General features: G+C 38.2%; 1 protein-coding gene across 1 annotated transcript in view; it reads right to left on the bottom strand.

Moving 5' to 3' along the window:
• The window catches only part of UHRF1BP1 (UHRF1 binding protein 1), a 1,147,688-nt gene that overhangs the window by 309,107 nt on the left and 816,093 nt on the right, over positions 1–22,488 (bottom strand). The window lies entirely within an intron of this gene.

Genomic DNA, 22,488 nt, shown 5'->3' with positions numbered 1-22,488 from the left:
AGGGGGCATGACAGAGCTCAAAGCAGTGTGCTTTTTTCATTCTTGCATGGGAAAATGACTAAGGACCTTTGCTTTAAGATAGAGCAAGTAAATGAAAAAGAATATTGAACATTATAAGTTTTTTTTCTAGTGCTTGAAAATATGTATACTAAGTGGCATTTCTGCAGCTGGTCTTCATGTCTCCATAGAGACAATCTGATAAAGAGAAACTGGAGACAGTCTGGGGGAAGGGGACTGGCTGAGGGAAAAAAGAAAAAAGAACAAAGACATTGACTAGGACCTAATGTTCTCTGAAAACAATCAGGGCTTTTCCCAGGTGTGACAGCTTTAAAGATAATACAAAACCAGTTAGACTTAAAGTTCTCACAGTTTTTTTAATGCAATAGGGATAATAATATAAACAGGTGCTTTTGTTTTTTCTTGTTCACCCTTCTCTCTTTTTCTTTGTTCAGTTTTGAGAAATGTAGGCACAATGAAAAAAATGAGGAGGGGAGGAGGTGGGGGAGAGCGGAAGGGTCTGGTAAAGAGAGTATGACAAAAGAAAAATCTGTGTGCTTTTTCCCATGCTTGAATAGGGAAATGACTGGGTAATAACCCTAGGTGTTATCCAGTAACAAGTTTATTAAAAAGCATATAAATGAAAAAGAATACTGAATATTGTAAGGCTTTTTTTTTGATAAACAAGGTAACCTTAGCAGTTGTTTGTCTGGATTGCATGTCACTAGAAGACAATTTGGTAAAGAGAAATGGCTTGGAGAAAGTATTTACTTTTTCTCAACTGGGAGAGTTATAAAGATATACAAAATCAAATAGCACTTACTAATAGCACAGGCTGTACCATGCCTCTTGGCATGACTAACCTTTCTGTCTGGTTAACTTTACTTTAGCCCGTCTGTGTAGCTATCAACTTAGAACTTGCGTTCTTATTAGGAAGGAAAAACTTTAATTTTTGAAGCTGTACATAGTTTTGTGTTATTGTCAAGTTCATAGGTTTTAGGAGGATATTTTTTGGGGGGGTTGTTTGTTCTGTTTGAGGACTTTCAAAAAAACAAAAAGTTATATAAGATGCAACATCAGCACAAATGGATAGGACATGAATAAACTGTATAAAAGACCAACCTGCCAAACAATATATACATGCAACACAAAAGTTGGAACTAGACATTTAAAAAAAAGATCAGTTACATATAAAAAGTGGTAATAACTCTATAAGAAAATGATGCTTTCTATAATGTCTTTCAATCAGAATGGTCTTACAGATAAATATAAAAAGGAAAGAGTAGTGAACTATATTAAAAAATTTAGAGTGCAAATAGCTATGCTACCGGAGACACACCTGGAAAGAACTGAACATGTGAATTTGATAAAGAAATGCTTTCAGGACAGTTGCTCATCGGAATATCTAGGACAAAGGAAAGAGGAGTACTTATATTAATTGCAAGAGGAGCTCCAATAGTGATAGAAGAGGGGGAAAAAAGATAATAATGGATGATACATAGTACTAAGGGGCTACTGGCTAGACAGGAGGATTACACTAGCATGCATTTACATCCCCCATAAAACTCTAATAATGGAGCTTAAGAAAATTCTGGTAGAAATAATCAGCTTTCAGCAAGGAATACTACTTATAGGTGGAGACGGGAATTTGGTTTGTAACAGTGAAGATGTGTCTAGGGGGCCTAGAAGGAAAATATAACAATGTATTAAAATGTTTGGCATGGAAGATGTGAATTCAGTACTAGCAGTTCGGAGTGAATTTACATATTACCAAAATACAAAAACTGGGCTAGGCTAGATAGATTTTGTATATCACAGGAACATGTGAAACATACCCAATAACTATTTCAGATCATACACCAGTAACAACTAAAATAAAAATGGAAGGTAATGAAATAAAAATGAAACATTGGTGGTTTCCCACCCATCAGTTGAAAAAAGAGGAATTTAAGGAATGGGTTGTAGAATTAATTCAGGAGCTACTACAGAATAAAGAATTATCTTCTGAAAACAGTTAATGATTGGGATAAAATTAAAGTGGAGTTTAAAACTAGGTTGGAAATAAAAGAAAGGGAGATATGGTTAAACAGTAACAATAATTATTTAGAGGGATTGACAAATGTTAAAGTATTGGTGATATGGTTAAACAGTAACAATAATTATTTAGAGGGATTGACAAATGTTAAAGTATTGCAAAATAGAGGGAATCTCTCAGAACAAGAAAAGGAGCAGCTGCAAAATGCTAAACAGAAAATAAGGGATTACCTTGATAATATGCACGAGTTTACAAAGATTGCTGTTAAGCAACTGTTTTTTGATAATTGTAGAGCACAAAAACTTTTAGCACAACTCAAACAGAAAGTGGAAAGGGGAGTCACCAAGCTTTGGGAGCCTATAACAAGGAAGATAACAAGACACCCTGTGGAAGTATTAGCAATATTTCAGAAATTTTATGAAAATTTGTATAAAGCAGAGAAATATGGAAGCCAAGAAAGGGTACAAATGGAAATGTTTATGGAAGAATTAAATATGCCAAAGTTAGTAATTGAGCCTCCTTTACCTCTAACAGTTAGGATAGGAAGGGATGAGATAAAAATGGCTATGTATAATCAATCTACAGGAAAGTCCCCAGCAATAGATGGTATTCCTGTGGAAATTTGGAAGTTAGGAGGGGAAAAAACTGATAAAGATCTGGAAGGTTTTGTTTAACAGTATTTTAAGATAAGGAGAAGTACCAGCATCATGGAAGAAGGCGGTGGTAACATTAATACCCTAAAGAAGGTAAAGATCCATCGGATCCAGCTTCATACATATCACATTTCAATACTAAACCATGATTATAAAGTGTTTATGACTATAATGGCAAAAGTGATACCAAAATTGATAGATATGGATCAGTGTGGCTTTGTGGAGGGGAGGCAAACATTTGACAATATTAACAGAACACTGATGATCCAGAACGAACCAGAATGTAAGAAAGTACCACTTTTATTTGTGGGTTTTGATGCAGAGAAAGCATTTGACAGAGTGGACTGGGACTTCATGAGCAGGGCAATGGAAGCATTTGCTTTCCCTGATACAAATATAAGGTTGATTAAAATATGAGAGATTGGAGGCGTGAAATAAAGTGGGTGGGGTCCTCTCTGATAATTTCTGCTTTGAGAAGAGGAACCAGGCAGGGTTATCTGCTTTCCCCTTTGTTGTTTGCATTACATTTAGAACCATTGGAAAAGAAAATAAGGGACTCAGAAATTCAAGGGTATAATTGGTATCGTAATTAAGAAAAGCCAGCTCTATTTGCAGATATTATTTTAAACATGACAAAACCAGAAAGGGAGAGCAGTAAATTATGTACCCACACACAAACTGGTCCAACAATATCCATACTTATGGGGACATGATAAAATGAAGTATTTAGGAGTATGGACTAGAAAGGACTCTGTGGTGACAACTAAGGATATGTGGGAAGAGACTAAACGATAATACAAAAATTGAGAAACTGGAAGTTTTGTTATATGGATATGGATATGAAGATACAAGCCATTAAAATGTTTGTACTCCCTTTAGTCTTATACATGGGTCAGGCATACTTTTATCAACCAGAGGAGAAGTTGTGGGTAGCAATTAAAAAAAAAAAAGAGTTGAAAGACTTTATCTGGGAAGTGAAGACAGCAAGGGTCAAATGGGATAAGCTGATTCTACCAATAGAACAAGATGGACCAGGATTACCTAATTTGAGGGGGTATTTTAGAGCAACACAGTTAAGGTTCTTATACATAGCACAAGCAGAAAACTATAATTCAAAGTGGAAAGGAATGATACTGACACAGGGAGGAAGCTCAAAAAATAAGGAGAGATTGGGATTTTGAATGCAGACTCTTAAGGAGAACAACCAAAATCATACAGAGTATTATATTCATAAGGCATGAGGGAGTATTCTAAGACCCAAATCAGCATGAGAATGGAAAAAAGAGATTTTGCTGATAGGGAAGATTGTGTTCAGGGATACAGATAATAGGCAAGAGGGGGCTGGAATTTACTGGAGAAAACTGGCAAAGTAACCAAGGTATTTGGAAGCAAATAACTAGAAAGGAAAAGGTAACAGAATGGGAAGAGGCCAAGAATTTATTTGGACTGCAGGTTAGAGATTGCCTTCCCTATCAAGGACTGATATCACAGTATAGGCAAAGAGAAAGAAATGGGATGGGGTGGGGGTCTTAAACGAAAGACCAGCACTGGTAAAGTTTTTAGTAGAATCTAGAACAAAAGCTGCCATTAAAAAAGGAATAATTAGTAAAGCACATAAAATATTACATAAGAATCAATCAGAGGAGGTTAGAAAGGATTGGGAAGAGAGTCTGGATAAGCAATTCACAAAAAAACAATGGGAGGATATATGTTTTTCTCCCAAATATGCAACAAAATCTAGAAGATTTAGGTTTTTGCATGGAAATGTTTGCATATATATTTTTATACCCCAAGTAGACTCCAGGGAATTTTTCCTCATGTAGACAGTAAATGTTGGAGCTGTGATGAGGAAGAAAGAGGTAATTGGGAACATAATTTCTGGGAGTGTAGTTAGTTGGCAGACTAAGGATTCCCTGTGGAATGCACTATTGGAGATGCTGGGTGGGCAGATTGGTGTGATGAGGGAGATATTTTTTCTGAACTATAATACAGAATCGGAATTGCCTAGACATGGTAAGGCTTTGCTGAATCTAATTATGGTGGCTCCCAAAAAAGCAACTAGAAAATGGAAATGAAAATCTAAACCAACTACACTAGAAATAGTAACTATTAGTAACAAGAGTTAAAACTGGAACTGAGATCTTTAGAAATGGGTACGAGCAAACTACATAAGAAAAAATGGGAATTGTGGGAACAATACATACAGGAGAGGAATGAGGTTTAAAAGAAGGCATGAAATTAAATGAGCTATGTAATGTTTGACTGAAAATGTCTGGGTAGATTACAAGTGATGTAGAATGTTTGCAACTGGAAATGTATCAGCAAAATGCTTGCAACTAGGATTCTGTTGGTGTGATTTGTTTTTATTTATATAAATGCATGATTGTCTATGTCGTAAGTGATGGTTTAATAAAGATGTTTCTTGTTAAAAAAGGGCAGGAATTGAATAATTTATGTGATGTTGCTTAGGTTATAAGATATATAGCAATACATGTGAAGTATAATATTTGTAATGATGAATGTGTTAATAGTTTGATTACTTTTATATAAATATAAATGTGGTTATGGTTGAAGGGATACCTCAATAAAGGTATTTAAAAAATGTGTTTAAATATATATCTAATAAACAGATAGAAAGTAGTACCTGTCGGAGGAATCTTTGGAAGGAATGTAAAACAAATGGGAGCAGGCGAGTTAAAAAAGTGGGGAAGCTTGAATGAGAAAAGGAGCTGGCTAACACAGAATTTAATAGAATAAGAATAAGTAAAAAGGGTAAGGTTACAGGGTACCAAGGGAATTAGATGGGAGGTGCAAACAGATCAATAACAAACACAAGTTAATGAATCTAGTTGATAGTGAGTGAAATTAGAATGCAAACAGGGGAGGAAGAGTAACGTTTCTTTAAAGATTAAAGGGAAACAACTTGTCTTTGAACATAATGAAGTTGGAATATAGATATAAACAACGGAACATATAGCAGTCCTTTCATTAGTAAATAAAGATAATTATGACGTGTTAGGTATAATTCAGAAGATATTTAAAAATGTTTGAATAACAACTGAGACAACTGGTGTTGGACTGAGGCCACATGTTGCAAACAATGATGTAGTTATTTATATAATAAATGTTTTGGACAGACCCGGTCACTGGCAGATTTTCAAAGTGCACTATGCATGAGTACTCCACAAAAAACTGCAATAGGTAAAAGTGATGTAACAAAGAGTTTGGAAATGAAAAAAAAAAGACTGAGGGCAGAAGTCTTACAGTATGTTTGCATTAATGGCTGAAGGCAGAGATGTTCCCTTAATAACTTGAAGAATTAATTCTTAAATTAATTTTAAATTTCAACCCAATATGCTTTTGGATTGCAGAACCTGACATTTTGCTTACTGCAGGTATATATATATATATATATATATATATATATATATATATATATATATATATATATATATATATATATATATAATTTAATTGCAATTTTTGCACTGCAATCTGAGCCCCATTTGTCTCTGTTTGGTCACAGCTATAATATTCCCTGGAATGTCATTTAAGCACTCAGAAGAAAGGCATGCAGTACGGAACTCTAATCCACTTCCACAAATGATGCAGCCCCCAAATGAAGCTCAACCTTCACATTCCAAGCAGAAGGGTCTCACTAGGGCCCTGGTCACCATCAGAAAATCATTAGTGAGAAGTGTGTTATGCTACGTTCCAACAACCTTCTTCCTGGGAGAGGTGAGCAGGTAGTGTCTCTTCCTTCCTCTTCCTCCCAGTCTTGCTGTTCCAACACCTCGGCCTGTTCCAAACCAGTGCTGTCTGGGACTGTAGTCAGGGCTCTATCCATCCACGTCACTGAGCCAACAATCACACACAGCCTTAAGAAATAAATCTGGATCTCATCTGGATGCCTTCTATGCAAAATCTATATATTCCCACCTTGTCTTTGACTTTGCGTTTTCCTCCCACATCCTAGAAATGTGTCATAAGTAAGTGGGATTCATCAAAGTTCGTCCCTCACATGTGCATGTGACAGTATGGGTTGGAACCTTGTTTAGGATATGTTCCTTTGCCACGCACTCAATGAGTGCCCAGATGGGGTCTTGCCCCCCCCCCCCCCAAAACCTGAAATAGATTAAACAGGTAATCAGGAAATGAATGATGGCACTCTGGGAAAACCATGTGCTTTTAGTTTTCTAGGCATTGTCTTATCTCTAAAATAGACATCTTCTAAGTTCTTATTAAACCATGGGCACCTTTGCTCCCTTAGTCTAACAGAGGCTACTGGGTATAGGGAATTTTGTAAATTTAATTAGGATGTTACTATATCAGCTGGGGTCTTGATTTACATTCTCTACCGAGTGCTAGAATGTTCAATACATAAAAAATGAGCCTTCATGTAGACATGGGCTGCATGTCCCCAGTGCATCAACAAACTGTACGTTTCCTTTTTGTTTTACTCAATTTATCCATCTCTACCCTGTCACATTCAGTATGTACAAAAATACCACTTTGTGCCAAACTAACATTTTATTTGGTTTAATCATTATGTTTGAAAAAACGTGACACGGTTAAGTATGACTATTGAGGAAGGAAGGAGAGTAGCATTGAATCAAGAGAGAAGATGATAGTTTATGTGATACACTGACCCCATGTAGAAAAATGGGGGGGTGGGGGGTGCAGGATGATGATGAAGGACTGGACATGAGAGAATAGATCAGTAAGAAAAGTGGGTTGTAAGCAGGTAAGCACAGAAGAAAAACAGGTAAGGAAGTAAGGAATTAATACGACAGGGAAGAGGAAGGAAAGGTAGATTATGTGGGATAGGTGCCCATTTTCTCTCTTCAAACAAGAAATGGTAGGCAAGATGAGAGTGAGGGTAAGTGGAAGGGATAATACACAAATATCATAGATAAGACTGATGTAGAAAGTGCGGACACACTGAGGGGGGAGGAGGAGGACAACGGAATTAAAGACATCAGATAAACAAAGGGAAGACATTGGTGATGGGGAGGCATGGACAATAAACAGTGAATGGCAAGGATAAAAAAAGGGAAGGATACACTGTGCTGGGGGGATATGGTTACTATGTCCCCCAAAACCACCCCATCTGTGAAATCCCCAGTTGGAGGTCAGACACCAGCTGTGAGAGAGGGTCTATATCAGAACATCGAAGTATTAAAACTTCGAATGTTCTGATATCGAACACTATTCAACGAATGCTAAGAATAGCGAAGCTGCAGAACAGCAAATTCTCTCCTCGGGAAAGAATTCGGTTGGCTGTTTCTGTGGCTTCGCTATTCTTAGCGCTGTGGTGGAAAGTTACAGGTTGGGTTCAGGTAAGTGTGCAATTGTTTGTACGTTAGGGTTGGGGCGGGTTAAGTGAGTTAGGGTTAGGGCGCGGGTTAGGCGTGTGTGTGTGATAGTGACAGACTTTAGGGTTAGGGGTGGTTTTAAGTGAGTTAGGGTTAGGTAACTGTGCAATAGTGACAGACCTTAGGGTTAGGGTTTGGGTTAAGGTAAGTGGGTAGATAGTAGTGTATGTTTAGTTTAGTTTAGTGTAGCGTTAGATGGAGGAATTTAAGTGTATGTGTGTGGTTGCTGTTTGTCTGACGTGTGTGTGTGTGTGTGTGTGTGTGTGTGTGTGTGTGCGCGTGTTTCAGAGCAGCAAATTTTTTCCATGGGAAAAAATTTGCTGTTCTGAATGTTCGATATTTTCATGTTTAGATGTTTTGGGGCCGATGAAAAAGCGTTCACTATTTTCATATTTCGATAACGTGATATAAAAGCTGTGAGCGAAGCCTTTCTGGAGACCATTGTAGGCATCCATACACTGTTCCACTACCCCCCCCCCCATCATATCAGACCACGGTTTGTGGGTGACAAAAGCATTATCCCTGGCAAAGCCACTATTTGGAACAACAAACTCAATGCTGGTGAAGCCCTATTAAAGGTACAGAAGGATGGCATGTAACTGGGAAAATCACCCTAGCTGGCACAGGTAGATGCACTGCCAAGTCAGTCTCACTGGGAGTTGGTGGAACTAGGCTTAGCCACTGGCACTGCTGTACAGGAATGCAAAATAAAAGAAGAACAAACACAGCAAACATAGCACAATAAATTAAAAATAATTGCAGGAAATAATTTATGAAGAGCACCTGTATTTCACCATTACAAACTTCACGTACAGCAGCAACATATAAACTAAACCCAGGGGTACAGTTCAGCTGTCTAATGCATAGACAGTGCTGTATGTACTATCCAAGTCATGTCCATAGGGAAAGTGCTGGAGAACACTACCTCTACGCCCTACGACTGTCATGTTTAAAAGTGCTACAACACATCATTTTCTAGGTATATGTCCCACTGGCTTTATGTATCCAGCAGGTGAAGTACCCCAGGTAGATGTGCAATGACAAGCTGAATCGGTTAAACCAAAGTTTATCAGACCATGTAATATGCCATGACCTGTAAGCCACATTATTAGCCATGTAAAAAGAAGAGTTCCTAGAGTACACTTTACAAATATGCACATAATGTTATGAGAAGTTAAGAGGTTTAGCAACAGTACAGTAGGAATATCATTGCAGGATTTAATACTGTAGTCTCCCTTCCCGGCACCTGAAAAGGCATTGCATTCTCCTCCTGAATAGGAATCTATTCTCTGCAACAGTCTCCTGAGATGTGGATAAATGTGACACGTCATTAACTTAATGCCCCATAGGTAAACTGCAAGAACAAAACTCCATAACAACTGCAGAAAATACTTAACATACATCTCAGGCTCATTCAGTCTAACCTCTTTTTTCCCCACTAGGTAAGAAGGCCGCTCTGGTGCCTGCACTACTCACCAGAGAGGTAAGCCTGTGGCATCACTAACAGCTTTGACAGAAGACTGCCTAGCATCCATCTCACAGTGGGGACCCTCATACGAGTCCCCAAACAGCCAGTCCTAGTGGTTGTTGTGCACAAAGTGCAGGGAGATTTTAAACTCCTTAGAGCAACACTGGAGCACTGTGCTAGAAACAGTGCCATTGTCAACTGTGGCTATACTGAAGATCTCATACCAGAGAATTACGGCTGGAATCTTGTGATCATACCAGTTTTATGTTTCACAAGCTGGAGAGCAACACAGGACTAAGCCATAGCACAACCTTTGGAAGGGTACGAGACAGTCTCTGTCAATACTGAGGACATGCAAATATAGTTGAAAGGTGTGAGAAATTGTACAACATGAATGTACTTTATGCTTGCAGTTGAATGCTTGGAACAACAATGCTCTTTAGCGCCTCCACTGGCTGCACTCGTATAATGAGCAGGGTGACATCCCAGCTTGTGTCACTGAGCTCCCCACACATGCAAAATGTGCACCGCAAGTACTTATGCATGTGCACAGCATTGAGACTGCCTTTTAGCAAGATTATGCATCTAGCTGTAACACAAAAAATGAATGATTCAAAAAGATGGCTTTCTTTTGCATAAACATCACACTCAGAGGACCAAGTCTGTTCACATTTCTTAGGATAATTGGACTGAACAGCCATTTTAAGCCTGGCCTATATCCCGAGGTCAAAATTAAACCCTGTACCTTGTGCATCTATGAGGTGAGGGCCTTAATCATTATCCCAGCAGCTCTACATATCCTCATAGCACTATGGAAGAAAATATGGAGCACCATTACTGAAACTCACTACACCTGTGTGAAAGATCCGTGTGAAAAGAAAGGAGCACTACTGATCAAATTCCACACACCTGCATAAACTCTTGTTCTACACAGTGCAGCGTCACTTTACAAAAATCACATAATTACCATTGCATCTTTCACATACAGCTTGTTGATGTAGGTGATTGAGGGAGGGAGAACAATGGCTGTGATACATTTTCAAGTCCACTATTTTGTCAACCAGTTATGTATAGATATTGGAATAACAGTGACATAGGTCGAAGAGTGAACATCAGATGGTGTTATATGAAAGGTGCACTCCTTCTCCACACATCCTCCTACCTGGCCAAGATAAAAAAGCATGCCAATTCTAATTCTCCCAAGCAGGGAATGACATCTTGTGGCAGGCCTGCTATCACCAAGGTGAGGGGTGTTCAGCAAGATGAACTTGGACTGGCCCGAACATGACCATGGCATGGCAGGATGTAGTTACAGATATTAATATTGTCAGTGGTCAAAAGTGAACCTACAAGTCACATGCAGGGCCACCAACATGATTAGAGATGCACAAATGCGTGCTACATGCCTTGCATGGGACACAGCAGAGTGACCAGAAGTGACCCATCGGCTGAACCACCATTTACTAAAGCTGCTTGGGAGATGAGACCTATCGCTGTCCCACAGTGGTGTGTTGGACCTAGGAATTGAGCTGCAGTGTGTCCCACAAGTCTCCAATGGGGACACCCCAGTTGTGCTTCACTACTGTACTGGGAAGAACAGACTTCTGATCTATGTAAAATAACCACAAATAAAATGCCCACCAAGGATTACAAAAGACACAGTAAAAAAAACAATAAACTGAAAAAAGAAAAATGTTACTTGTTTCTGATGATAAACCGAACAAAACTGCTTAACCAGTTTTAACATTAAGTATGTTTATTTTTCAGCCTGTTGTTTTTTACTGCCTCATTTGTAATCAATAGTGGGTGCTTAATTTCCAGTTATTGTACTTTTTTAAAACACCACTCTGGGCAATTCCTCCATGTTTTCCTGCGTATATGTGCTTGTGTGTGTGTGTGTGTGTGTGTGTGTGTTATTTTTTCAGATGACTTCTGATTTATGCAGTACAGTGCACATTAGTTAATTTGTGTTTTTCCTGTCGTGTATGAACATCAGGGCTGCAAACTTTATTGGCAGCTCCACAAGCCCATCTTTTTCAGTTTTGAGATTATTTGCTGTGATTACTACTTCTGTTTCTGTCCTTGAAATAAGGAGCAGGTGAAGAGCAACACTTATAGTGGGTACTGTGTTTTGGTGTTTTCACAGATGACATACTATCCAGCTCCATCACCATGGATATTCCACTGGCTGCTGTGGAAACCAGTCTGACTCTGACAATGATGGTAATGAACAGCTAGCACAGTCAGGGAGCACAGTGTCAGTGCTGGCTACAGGGGAATGGGCAAACATCCCCTAAAGAGGCAGTGAATGTGGCCTTTGTGCCTGAGGTACCCATACAAGATAGAGTACCACTGAATAGTGGGTTGTCAGAAACACACCTAGGTGAGGAAAGGTATTTTTCCTCCAGCAGCACAGCCCTCACTGGCCACTTTGAGCTCCACAAGGTATAGGAATGACTGTGTGGGCTAGCATACTCATAGGCATGGACATCATTTGTAACAACTCTTACCAGTGCCAGCTGTATCAATGCCTGCAACCCAGTGAATCAGCATGAATATCACAGAGGCCAGCAACAACATGGTCGGCAGCATGTGCAATGCAAAATATGAGTGATGAACTACGGAACTGCATGTTCTATATGAGTGAAATTTTGGACATGCTCCATCATCTACTGGTGCAACTCAGGCCATCCCTTATTCACAGGACATGTGTCAGGCATGTGTTGCATAGTGAGTCCATGTCTGGCTCCAGTGTTGATGGCTGTAATGGACATGCGAAGCCTAGGTCAAGATCATTCAGCTCCACCACTTCCACTGCAACATGGACATGCCTACAGGCAGGAAAGGCCATCCACAAGAGTGTGGTGCTTTGTGTCAGTGTCACATCAGGTACAGCCCACTCACATTCTTGGAGCATACATACCTCTAAGCAAAGAACTTGTTATAGCTTGTACAACTCCAAACAGAAGTAGCTCTGATGGATGGGGGCATACACAGGATGCCCGCCCATCTTCTACAAGTGTCCTAGACTTGTCTGCAGGACCCAACCACAGTTCTGCAAATTAAGTCCCAGTGTACCCCCACTACAGACTCCAGTTTTACACACAAACACACGCACACACACATACATACACACACACACAGTGACACTGGCTCCTCCAAGTGCTTTTTACAAGAGGCCCTCCACCACAATATCATATCTGCACTGTGCAAAGTTATTTTCAGTTATAACAGCATGCACACTTTTCCATGTGGAAGACCTTGCACATTTATGTTCCTGATCCGACCTTTACAAATAACTGTGCCCTGCCCTTTCTACTTTGTTACTTAGCTTACTCATGTCCAATGCACAATGTTTGGTTATAGGTTTTCATGTACCACTTTTACTGCAGTGTATATGCTTTACTATGGCCCAAAGCTTTGTGTCAATCACTGCCTCTTAGCTAGTGCAACAGTGCCATGACATGATGCATCTGTCCTCTTCTCACATGGTCATCCCCTGCTGCTTGGTCCTCCACTGACTCCTCATATAGCTCAACCTCCAGTGCCTTTTGTGGTGGCAGATGTTCCTCTTGAATAAAGCCTCCCTTTTGCAATTGTTTCCTCAATATTATGTCACATAATATTGCACACACTGGGAATATTTTAGCACATGAGCCAGGGTCATACTGCAGGGCACCAGCACATGCATCTGGGGAGTAACAGCACGCCTTTAGTAGTTAAAACACATGTGACATGATGACCTAGGTTTGTATCCATTCTCTGTCATGGTCTGCAGATTCCGACAAGTATCATGCCTGATTGGCCTGCACACATGTTGCGGATTACATCCTGTTCATTTACAGTCTGACATTCAATGGAAATGTAACCTATACAGTTAACATAACTTCTTTCCAGCTCAACAGGTGGGGCCTTTGTTTCAATGTATGTGCAATCTTTGATCCCAAGTACCCCAGGGAAAACATGCGGCATCATAAAATTGTAGTAGCATTGGCTCTCTCCTCTGTGCAGAAAGGAAAACAAATTCTCTTTCCCACATGCTGTAATACTGCATCAAGGAACTGGAGTATCCTTGAGAAAAATGATACACCCACTGTGTCTCACACTGGTTTCTGAAAGGACACACATACCTTTGCATACACTGGAACAGGGAGTACATAACACTCATGGGCTTGTTGATGAGGACAACACATAACCACTTCCTGCATGGTAACGCTATCCACACATTACCTGTCTATAATGTCAGTGTTGTGAAGGCTATGAAATGTTAAACATGGTTGGAAGACAGTGTGTCCTCTAAGGGAGGCTACATGCAATGTCATGGCTCTTAGTGGAAATTATAGCCTACTGCATATAAACATTGGCTAAAGATTCAGCTATGTCTAACATACTTCCGCTACTTCTCTGCTGTAACACCAGGAATTTGTGATGACCAGACTCACTGATGGTAGCTCTTCGTGTTGTGCTCTTCATACTTTCTGAATCTTTCTGCCATACTGGGAAAAGTCATGCAGGTATTCAGCAAAAAGCAGTTCAAGCTTCAGCTTTGGGGCAAGAGATGGCTTCCAGTAATTTAGGGGAAAAATAAATCACATGTACTCAGAGGGATTTAAAATGAAAGAAACTCTGAAGTGATACATCAACTCAAATAACAAAATACAGGAAATAAAGAAGAAGCTTTGACTACCTTTTCAAATGAATTGATAAATATACAAAACTCGGGATGAAATAAAGAAGAGGTTGGCGGAGTATGAGACTTCTCAAGAAGCTCTGTTTCAAAAAAATAACGGTTAGAGGACAGAGCGTGCAGAAGAAAACTTGAGATTTTCTGCAGTACCAGAGAAACTGGATAGAATAGGCTGCATTAATTTTATGAAAGCATAGGTAAATAACTGGACTGGTGTTTCTCAGCAGGATTTGGTAATTGATAAGGGACATTGAATGTATCCTCCAAACCTGGCCATGAGAAATCAAACAAGATCTGCACTAATAAAGATGCAGTCACACCAGCAGAACAAGTTGGTCCTAACAGAAGTGTGGCAGAAAGGAAAAAGTATTAAAAACTGGAGACAGCAGACTGTCTGTAGAAAATGATTATTTACTATACACCAGGCAGAAGAGAAGCAGGATTATCCCAGCAATCAGAATGTTGAGAGGCAGGCATGAGATTCAACCTGTTGTGTCCAGCCGTCTTCAAAATATTTTTTTCTACAATATCAAAGACATTTTGGATGCAGAACCAGCTAATGGAGAAAAAAAAAGTTTACTCAACAAAATGTGAGCCAGCAAGCAGAAGGGGGTTCTGCTTGTCATTCTTCTGACAAAGATCATAAGAAGATTCCATCAGTGAAGTATTTTCCACTAGAAACGCTCGAGACAGATAAAAACAGCAGTTGATTACAAAAGTCAGAGGTACCCTGGACTTGAATTAGAGTTTGGTATTGGGAGATGGAGACGGTCAGGAAGAAGACCAGCAACTACTGAAATTAGCAAATACATAGGACTATAAAACATCATTCACATCTGTGAAATATAGCTTTTAAAGAAAAGGTGGCCAAGAAAGAATGGACTTTTGCTGACTTTGTTAAACTTGTGGGTGGACTGTAAAGCATATATCCTACTTTATGTCAATGTTTAGAAGGACACTAAAGGGAAAAAAAGAAATACCTAAGCAAAACAATTTTTGTTCTTAGTATTTGTGGAAAACATGTCATGACATATAAACTTCATGTTATTTTGTAAACAAGTTTTGCATAGGGTGCAGTCAGGGGTATTTTAACTGTATGTGGGGAGTCATTTCAGTGACTCTTGTATATGTTAAAGATAATAAAGTAAACACATGCTTTTCCTTAATTGTAAGAAAAACAGGTTTTACATTATAACAAACTAAGACAATCCAGACAGAAGCAAATTTAACATAATGCTGTGATCTTGGTCTGCTGAAGTGGGGATTGGATGCTAAAGTATACTGATTATATCACATGCAAAATTAAGATAATGTCTCTTGTTTTTACAAAGGAGGATGTCTAGAATAATGTCTCTGGATTAAGTTACAAATTTTTGTAAGCAAATAAGCTTGAAAAATAAGACGAAAGTATGAAAGTCATGAAAAATGCTATGCTTCTTGCATCTGCAAAGATATCTTGTTTTTCTTTTTCCATTAGCAATTGTTCTAAGTGGGAGACATGAAGTTGGCTGTGGAAATTCTGTACATTGTGCATGGAGTAAAATTTACAAAGATTCCTTTATGCATCTGCAGATTCATTAGTTGTTTTTTCATATTGCTGATCACCTTTACAATAAGGTAAATCTGTCTGTAGGTGCAAGAAATTAATCTTGAGATTTCTGAACACTATTTGCTAAGGGAAATGCAAAATTTAAAAGTACAATGCCAAGCATTTCAGTTAAAAAATAAAATTTGAAATGAAGGGAAATGAATAAGAGATGGTAGCCTCCCCAGCAGCCTTAATATATTAATGCATTAAATGGAACATTACACAATTTAGGTTTATATAAAAATAACCAGTACACTTTTTTTTAGGGTTAGAAGTTAATGTTTTCTGAAAGCATGCAACGCGTTTCAGACCTGGGAGGGGTACAGTGCAAAGAAAAGAACAGACATCAATCAGTGCAAGAGGGAACACAGACGATAACATGCCCTTTTGCATCAGTAACCTTAATTTTAGATGAGGTAATTTATGTGGGTGCAGCTGTAGATCTGAGGCAATTGTTCCTATCTGGAGGGTTAAATCTCACTGGTTAAAAATGTAAACAGTTTTGTGTGCTTGTTTTAAGTAACCAGTGGATGGAGGTGTGCTTAAAATGTAGTTAGTTTATTGTTTCAGGATTTTCATTAAAGCAAAGTCTTGAAAAAATAGCATAGGCTCAAATGGAGATAAGAAACAACTGTATAAAAAATCATCCTAACAAACAATGCGTGCATGTAAGACAAAAGTTGGAAATACACATTAAAAAAATGTCATGTTTAACACTAGTGAACAGTATTTTTTTTTACGATGGCTACTCTTATCCATATTATCTTGGAATGTAAATGGCCTTACAGGGATAGACAAAAAGGAAAGAGTATTGAATTATGTTAAGAAATGCAGGGTGCAAATATCAATGCTGCAAGAAACCCATTTGGAAAAATGAGCTTGTGAATTTGACAAAAGAAAATATTTCATTATAGATATTCAGCAGAATATCAGAGACAAATGAAAAGGGGAGTAATAAACCTGATTTCTAGAGGGACTCTAAAATTGGCAGAAGAGGGGGGAAAAAGAAAATAATGGTAAAATTGTGGTAGTAAGTGGCTACTGGCAATGGAGGAGGATTATGCTGATATGTACATATATTCCACCAAAAACTGCTATTATGGATCTTAAGAAAGGTTTGGGAAATATAATCAGCTTCCAGCAGGGAATATTACTTATAGGTGGAGACTGGAACTTGATTTACAATAATTAGGATATATCAGGGGGACCTAAAGGGAACAATTACAGAAGAGGGTACATTTTTGAAGAAATTTATTAAAATATTTGGTATGAAGACATGACTTCAGTAGTAGGAGCATGCACAGAGTTTAAATATAATTTTCCAAGGTACAATAACTGAGCTAGATTGGACAGAAATTATACTTGACTGGAGTATGTGCATTTAATAGAAAGTTTCCGCAAACATTTCAGATTATGATATACTGGTGCTTTCTCACCTACCTGTTAGAAAGGAAATCAAGGAATGGGTAACAGAATTATTTCAGAATGCATAGCCAGTGAGCGGCATAAAATGAAAATGGAGTTAAAATAGGCTAGAAATAAGAGACTGAGATATGGTTAAGAAGTAATAAGAGTTATTTAGAGGGGCTGACAAAGGTTAAAGTACTGTAGAATAAAGGAAACCTCACAGACCAAGAGGAGGAGGAAATGCAGCAGCATTTGGAGAATATGTACAAGTTCAGAAAGACTGCTGTAAGCAACTACTCCTTGATAACTCAAAAAAACAAATACATTTAGCACAATGACTTAGGCAAGAGAAAGCAGAAAAGGCTGTCACCAAAGTTGAGTCAATGACAAGAAAAATAACCAGAACACCTACAGAAGCATTACAGATATTTCAGAAATGTTATGAACATTTTTATAAAGCAGAGGAATGTGGAAACCCAGGAAGAGCACAAATAAGTACTTATGATTTATGTAAGACTTAATTATGTCAACATTAGAGGAAGGTGAGGCTCAACAACTGATAGTTAAGACAGGAAGAGATGACATAAGATGGTGATGTATAATGAATCTGCAGGGAAGTCTTTAGGAACAGACTGAAATCTTGTGGAAGTGCGGAAGTTAGGAGGGAAGAAACTGATAAAGATCTGGAAGAATTTGCTGAAGAGTTTCTTAAAAGGAGGGGAAGCAGTAGCAGCATATTGGTAGAAAGTTATGGTGCCTTTATTACCCAATGAGGGTAAGACCTGTTAGACTCGGCTTCATACCGACCCCATTTCAATTTTAAACCACAATTATAGTGTTTATAATAATAAAAAGAATGGCAAAGGCGCTGCCAAATTTATAGATATGGCTCAATGTGGAGGTAAACATTTGACATTAACTGAACAACAGTGATCCACAGGAAAGCAGAATGCAAGACTATACTGCTTTGCTGTTTGGCTGTGATGCAGAGAAAGCATTCAATAGGATATGCTGGGATTTTATGAGCAGGGCAATGGAAACATCTGCATTCTCCTGGTACAATAATAAGGTTAATAAGGAGGACTTAAGAAGAATCAGATGCAAAAATTAAAGTGGGAGGGTTCTTTTCTAACAGGTTGTGTTTGCAAAGAGGAACCATGGAGGGGCGTCTTTTTCCCCTTTATTTGCTCTGTATTTACAACCAATGGCAAAGAAAGTAAGGGATTCAGAAATTCAAGGATATAATTTGTATGATAATCCAGAAAAGTTGGCTTCATTGACAGATAGCATTATTTTGTACTTGATAAATCCAGAAAATGACATTTCTGTGTTGTTTCATTATTGTAACACCTTCACTGAATTATCACAAAATAGGCTAACATACATTTATATAAATGAAAACAATCCATATAAAAATGTTACAAACACTATACACAGAGTTTGTTATTTAGCATCAATCAAACATTACATACATTTCTCAGTTACTGCTTTCCGTTAAACCTCACTCCTCCTCCAAAACATGACCCTACTTGTAACAGTCCCACAACTTCCATTTTTTTCTATGTAACTTGCTCCTACCCCTTCCAAAGATCTCGCTTTCAATTCTTTTATCTCTGTTACAATATTCAATACTTCAAACAGAGCTGATTTAGGCTTTGATTTCCATTTTCTAGTAATTGTTTTTTTGGAAGACATCAGAATTAAACAAGGACTTACTATGTCCATGCAATGCAGATTCTGTGTCCCAGCTCAGAAGAATCATTTCCTTAGTTACAGCCATTTGCTCACCCAATATTTCTGAAACAGTATTCTGTAGGGAATTGTTAAATTCTGTCAATTAATTACACTCCCAAAACGTGTGTTTCCAGTTACCTATTTCTTACTCATCACACCTCAAACATTTGCCATCTACCTGAGAAAAATTTTCTTGGAGTCTGCAAACACTTCCAAGCAAAAATCCTAAATCTTATAGACTTTGTTGCATGTTTGCCAGCCATACATATGTTATTCCATTGTTTCCCTGGGAATTACTTAACCAGACTCTCTTCCCAATCTTTTCGAACCACCTCTGATTTTTATAGTTATTGTGCAGTATTTTTATACCATACGAATTATCCCTTTTTTTAATGGCAGCTTCTGTTCTCGATTCAACTCAGAATTCTACCAGACCAGGTCTTTCACTTAATATTCCCTAATCCCTTTCTTTTTGCCTATACTCCGATATCAAATCGCTGATAGGGAAGGCAGTCTCTAGCCTGTAGTCCAAGTGTCTTCTTGGCCTCTTCCCATTCCATTACCTTTCCCTCTCTAGTTATTTGCTCCTAATACCTTGGTTCCTTTGTCAGTTTTCTCCAGTAAATTCCACCCCCCTCTTGCCTATTCTCTGTACCCCTAATTGTAGTCATCATTATCACCACAATCTTCTTTCTCAATTCTCGTGTTGGCTTAGGACTTAGAATACTTCCTGCTACATTATTCATATAATATTCCATATGGCTGTTATTCTCCTTAATGATCTACATACAAAATCCCACTCTCTTGATTTCTTGAATTTTTCCTCTTTCATCACCACCACTTTCCACTTTGAATTATAGGCGTCTGCTTGTGTTATGTACATGAGCCTTAACTGTGTAGCTCTAAAATATCAATTCAAATCAGGTAATCATAAACCACACTGTTCTATTGGAAGGACCAACTTATCCCACTTGACCCTTGCCTCTTCCCCTCCCAGATAAGTTCCATCAACTCTTTCTTAATTATTGTCCACAACTTATCCTCTGGTTGGTAAAAATATACCTGACCTGTATATAAAACTGAAAGGACTAAAAATTTTCATTGTTTGTATCTTGCTAATGATATCCAGAAAAAAAAGCTTCTTGTTTCTCAGTTTTTGTATCATCTTTTGTTTAGTCTCTTCACACATATCTTTAAACTGCCATAACAGAAGCTTTTTAATCTATACTCCTAAATAATTCATTTTATTGTGTCCCCATAAATATGGGTATTGCTGAACCAATTCACATTTGGGTACATAGTTTACAGCTATAGTCTTTATTTTATCTTCCTTAATGTTATATCCCGAAAAAAGACTTGAAACGGACTCAAAATGTTCCATAACACAAAGATGTCCTTTTCTAGTTTTATCAGGTGCAAAATAAAATTGTATGCAAATAAAGACAACTTTTCTTGATTACCATACTAATTATATATCCTTCAATTTCTGAGTCCCTTATTTCTTTGCCAATGGCTCAAAATAAAAAGCAAATAAAGGGAAAAGAGGGATCCCCTGCCTGATTCCTCTGTTTAGATACAACCTGTCAAACAGAAACCCTCCCATGTTAATTCTTGCCTCCAGTCCCTATATATTATCTTAATTATCCTTACTATTGTATCAAGCAATGCAAATGCTTCCCTTGTCCTACTCACAAAATCCCAGCTTACGCTATCAAATGCTTCCTCTGCATCAAAACCCTGGTAAGGAACATTTTGAAACAGCTTCAAGTATTTTGGGGATAAAAAATAATGAAGACAAAGGCTATAGCTGTAAACTATGTACCCATACAGGAATTGGTTCAGCAATACCCATATTTATGGGGACGTGATATGATGAGGTACACATAGGAGTATGGATTAAAAAAGGATTCTGTTATGGCAACTATGTGGAAGAAACTAAAGAAAAGATAACAGAAAAAGTGAGAGGCTGGAAGCTCATCTGTGGATATGAATAGTTACACACAAGCAGTGAAAATGTTTTTAGTCTCTTTAGTTTTATACTTAGTTCAGGCTTATTTTTATCAACTAGATAAGACGTTGTGGACAGTAATTAATAAATGCTGAAGGAATTTAACTTTTGCTCTCTTTCTCTCCCAGATAAGTGAGATAAGCTGATCTTCACAGCAGAACAAGATGGTTTAGGATTACCTGACCTAAAGGAATATTCCTGAGAAACTCAGTTAAGGCTTGTATGTGAAAAGGGATGATAATGATGAACAGGGGAGGGGGTTCAAGAAGTAAGGAGAGAGTGGGATATTGGGTGAAGATCCTTGAGAAGAACCACCATCACCATACAGATTATTATAAAGTTGCACAAAGTATTCTAAGATCTAAGCCAACATGGGAATGGAGAAAGGGATTTCACCAATAGGGATTTCTGCAAATAGGTGTACAGAAAAGAGATGAGAGGAATGGAATTTACTGGAGAAAACTGACAAAGGAACCAAGCTACTGGGAGCTAATAACTAGAGTGGTAAAAGTAACAGAGTGTGATGAGGCCAAGAAGAATTTTGGACTGCAGGTGAGAAACTGCCCTCCCTACCAGGGATTGACATCAGTGTATAAGCAAACAGAAAGGGATAGAGGAGGTCTAAATGAAGGAACTGCTCTTGTGGAGTTTAAAGTCAAACCTAGAATGTAAGCTGCTGTTAAAAAGGGATAATTAGTAGGACATATAAAACACCACATGATAATAAGAATTAATCAGAACAGGTTAGAAAAGACTGGGAAAAGTGACTGGAAAAACAATTTACAAGGGAACAATGGGAGGACATATACATGGTTTCCAAGTATGTAATGATGTCCAGAAGGCAGTAGCACAGAAAAGGTGGGGTAAAGGGGGCAGTTGCCCTGAGCATAAAATATTAGGGGACATGACTTGTAAGAGCAGTTCCTACATGTTTTCAGTACTGGCATTTCTGAATAATGGCACAGATAGGCACTACAGAACTTCCTGTGTGTTAAACTATAACAAGCCAATCAATGTCACTGGTAAAAAAAGGATTTTTTTTGTTGCACTGTCCAATCTCACCTGCTTAATTTATCCATTTCCCTGAATAATGGATTACATCCAGAAAGCTAACAGTTTTAATACATATATACATGGCTTCACAAATGGAGTACATGAAATTCCACTAGTACCACTAACCTTGACTACATTTATTTCATTGTGGCACATTCAGCTCTAATACAGTACAGCAGAACTCTTTCTGACAGACTTGCAAACACAGAAAATACACCGCTGTCAACAGTCTAACGAGTAAACCAATAAACTGAAAATATTAAATAACATTCCTAACTGCTGCAAACCCTTTCATTATTTATTTTCCACATGCAGCATCCCCATTACTTCAGACTCATTACAACACACCTACTGGCCAAATTACTAGCCAAACAGGCTATTGATGAGATGGTCCAACTGTCCTAAGCAGACTGTTGCTTCTAAATCCCTTCCCATCTCAAAGTAAACAAAAGTAATATTGACAATAGTCAGTGAGGGGCTTCC

This window comes from Protopterus annectens, chromosome 7.part0 (genome assembly GCF_019279795.1).
Source record: "Protopterus annectens isolate FY-2018-M chromosome 7.part0, PAN1.0, whole genome shotgun sequence".
In the NCBI taxonomy this organism is placed as follows: Eukaryota; Metazoa; Chordata; order Ceratodontiformes; family Protopteridae; genus Protopterus; species Protopterus annectens.
This window is presented reverse-complemented; position numbering and strand designations above follow the sequence as displayed.